General features: G+C 40.7%; 1 non-coding gene across 1 annotated transcript; it reads left to right on the top strand.

Annotated features, from left to right (window-relative positions):
* The first annotated feature begins 3,105 nt into the window (after positions 1 to 3,105).
* LOC141688169 (small nucleolar RNA R71) lies at positions 3,106 to 3,214 on the top strand. Its single transcript, XR_012561630.1, has one exon. It is a non-coding gene; the product is annotated as a small nucleolar RNA R71 (small nucleolar RNA).
* The last annotated feature ends 635 nt before the right edge of the window (positions 3,215 to 3,849 follow it).

The following is a 3,849-nucleotide window of genomic DNA, read 5'->3' as shown; positions in this document are numbered from 1 at the left end:
CACCATTGAGGGTCTTACTAGAATAATAGACCACATGAAATATATTGTTCTTCCTTTGCCCAAGAACTTCTCCAACTGCACAGTCACTCGCATCGCACATCATTTCAAAAGGCTCATTACAATCAGGTACAGTTATGACAGGTGCCGTGATCAAGCTCTTCTTTAAGCTTTCAAAAGCAGCTCGACACTCATCATCAAACTTGAAAGGGACATCTTTCTCTAATAGATTGCATAATGGTTTAGATATTTTAGAGAAATCCTTGATGAACCGCCGATAAAAACCCGCATGACCAAGAAAACTGCGGATTCCCTTAATAGAAATTGGTGGAGGAAGGTTTTCAATGACCCCCATCTTGGATTTGTCCACCTCAAGACCTTTAATAGAGATCTTGTGACCAAGAATGATGCCCTGTTCAACCATAAAGTGACATTTCTCCCAGTTGAGAACTATATTGGTCTCAACACACCTTTTAAGAACTGCGCCAAGATTTTGCAAGCACTCGTCGAAAGAATCCCCGAACACTAAAAAATCATCCATGAACACCTCCACATTCTGACCAATCATGTCAGAGAAGATGGCTATCATGCATCTCTGAAATGTGGCAGGTGCATCACATAGCCCAAAAGAAACTCTTCTGAAGGCAAAAGTACCAAACGAACAAGTGAAGGTAGTCTTTTCTTAGTCTTCTGGAGCAATGCAGATTTGATTATAGCCCAAAATAGCCATTCAGAAGACAGTAGTATTCAAGCCCAACCAACATGTTAAGCATCTGATCAATGAAAGGAAGAAGGAAGTGATCCTTTCTCATGGCTTTGTTCAGCTTCCTGTAATCCATGCAAACTCTCCACCCCGTTACTGTTCGAGTAGGAATGAGCTCATTCTTTTCATTAGTAACCACAATGATGCTTCCTTTCTTCGACACACACTGAACTGGGTTCACCCAAGAATAGTCAGAAATATAATAGATGATCTTTGCATCTAGCCACTTGAGAATTTCCTTCTTCACGACCTCCTTCATGATCAGATTTAGCCTTCTCTATTGCTCAACAGTCGGCTTACGTTCTTCCTCTAACATAACTTTATGCATGCAATAAGAAGGGCTGATTCCCTTGATATCTGCTATAGTCCATCCAATTACCGATATGAACTCTCTCAGAATCCTTAAGAGTTTTTCCTCATCACTACCTGAAAGGTCAGATGCAATAATAACAGGCAAAGTAGATGCATCACCTAAAAATACATACCTCAAGTGTTCAGGCAAAGGTTTAAACTCGAGTGTAGGAGCTTTTTCAATAGAATGCTTGAGACGCCCCTCAGCATTGTTGAATTCTGAAAATCCAAGAGATTCAAAAGGCATATCCAGCCTTCACTTCCATGGAGAAGTATTCAAATACTGCAACTGCTCATCACCTTCATCGTCTTCACTATCTGAATTCCTCATCAAGGCTTTCTCTAAGGCATCATACCTTAGCATTTGATCAAGTTCTGAAGTGACCACAAAATCAACCAATTCCATTTTTAAGCACTCCTCTTTATTAGTAGGGAATTCCATGGCATTGAAAACATTAAAGGTCACATCCTGATCCAACACTCACATAGTGAGCTCACCCTTCTACACATCAATCAAGGTTCGGTCAGTAGCCAAGAATGGTCTTCCCAATATTATGGGAATCTTTTTATCCTCCTCGAAATCAAGAATTACAAAGTCAGCAGAAAAGATGAGTTTGTCCACTTTGACCAAGACATCCTCCACAATGCCTCATGGATATGTAATAGAATGATCGGCCAACTGCAAGGACATATATATAGGTTTTGGATCAGGTAAACCCAACTTATTGAAGATAGATAAAGGCATCAGATTGATGCTAGCTCCCAAATCACATAAACACTTGTCGAACGACAATTTTCCGATGGTGCGAGGAATAATGAAGCTTTCAGGATCTTTAAGCTTCGAAGGCAACTTCTGTTGCAGCACAACACTGCATTCCTCCGTAAGAGCAACGATCTCTAAGTCATCGAGCTTCACTTTATGAGAGAGAATACCTTTCATAAACTTTGCATAGCTTGGCATTTGTTCAAGAGCTTCAGCGAAAGGTATGTTCATATGAAGTTTCTTGAACACCTCCAGAAACTTAGAAAATTGCTTATCCAACTTTTGCTTCTGCAGCCTCTTAGGAAAAGGAGGTGGAGGATAGACCTGTTTTTCCCCTGTATTACCTCCAGGAGGAGTGTGTTTCACAGTTTTCTTTCTTGATTCCACCTCTGCTTCCTTCTGCGCATCTTCTTCAGCCACAACTTCAAATTCGGGAAGTTGAGATTTTTCTGGGTTCGCAACCTTCCCAGACCTTAATGTAATTGCCTTAACCTGCTCTTTTGCTTCCCTCTTGCCTGGAACTTCTGTGTCACTAGGTAGTGTACCAAGTTGTCGATTCAACAAAGTATTGGCAATCTGCCCAATTTGATTCTCCAGAGTTTTGATATAAACCGCTTGGCTCTTGCACATGAGCCTCAACTCCTCCAATTCAGATTTTTCATTAGATTGACTTGCACTTCCATGCGGTAGTAGTTGGAGTTGGAGTTGTTGTCTTGGAGCATATTGCGGTTGTTGAAAACCAGGAGGATTGAATTGCTTTACTGCATACTGTTGATAAGGCTGTTGCACCGCATTCTGATTGTTGCTCCAGCTAAAGTTAGGATGATAAGTGGCTCGAACTGGTTGTTGCGACCTCTGAAAGTTGCTTACAAACTGAGATAATTCACTAGAAATAGCACACTGCTCAGTTTTATATGCACTTGCATAAAGCTCGCAAACACTTGTGATCTGATTAACTCCATAATTAGCTAAAGAATCCACCTTCATCATTAAAGCCTTAAGCTGAGCAGCTATAGCAGTAGCTGCATCCACCTCTAGAATTTCTGCTACCTTTTCTTGAGGTAGTCTCTGAGAAGGGTTCTGGTACTCATTAACAGCCATCAGTTCAATCAACTCATAAGCTTCATCGTAGCTCTTAGCCCATAAGGCTCCACCTGATGCTGCATCGAACATGGGTCTATATTGTGCTCCCAAACAATTATAAAAGCAGTTGTTAATCATCCAATCAGGCATTCTATGATGAGGACACTTCCTAAGCATCTCCTTATAACGCTCCCAAACTTCACATAAAGACTCTCTCGATTGCTGCACAAATTGAGTAAAAGTGTTTCATTACAGCTGTCTTCGCCATATGGAAGAATTTAGTAAGAAAATTCTGAGCAAGATCCTCCCAATTAGTGATAGAACCTGGTAGCAAAGAATGCAACCAGCACTTATCTTTATCCCTCAGAGAGAATAAGAAAAGCCTCAGCTTAAAAACATCTTCAGAAACATTATTGAATTTGAAAGTGTCGTAGATCTCGATGAAATCTCTAATGTGCATGTTGGGATCTTCCGTTGAAGAACCCCAAACTGGACTGAGTTTATACCATCTGAATCGTGCTAGCCTTGATTTCAAAAGTATTAGCCGCGATGGTTGGTCTGACAATGCTAGACTGAATGTCATTGATCTTCGGTTGAGAGTAATCCATCAAAGCTTTCAGATTTGCTACTGGTTCTCCCATTGCAATGATCGTTTCTTCTTCAATTTTCTCAACTAAGACTTCTTCAACTACTTCAACTTCTTCCTCCGCCTTATCTAGTGTTCTCTTGCGAGATCGAGAACACGTTAGCATAAATGCTCTTTAAAGTACCTGAAACATAAACAAGCAAACAAGTAAAATATCCGAGTCAGTGAACTTTAACGACCACTGATGTCAAGCACATAAACTAAAAATTAACACCGAGTCCCCGGCAGTGGCGCCGAAAACTTGTT

Source organism: Apium graveolens, chromosome 9 (assembly GCF_009905375.1).
Source record: "Apium graveolens cultivar Ventura chromosome 9, ASM990537v1, whole genome shotgun sequence".
NCBI classification, from domain to species: domain Eukaryota; kingdom Viridiplantae; phylum Streptophyta; class Magnoliopsida; order Apiales; family Apiaceae; genus Apium; species Apium graveolens.
This window is presented reverse-complemented; position numbering and strand designations above follow the sequence as displayed.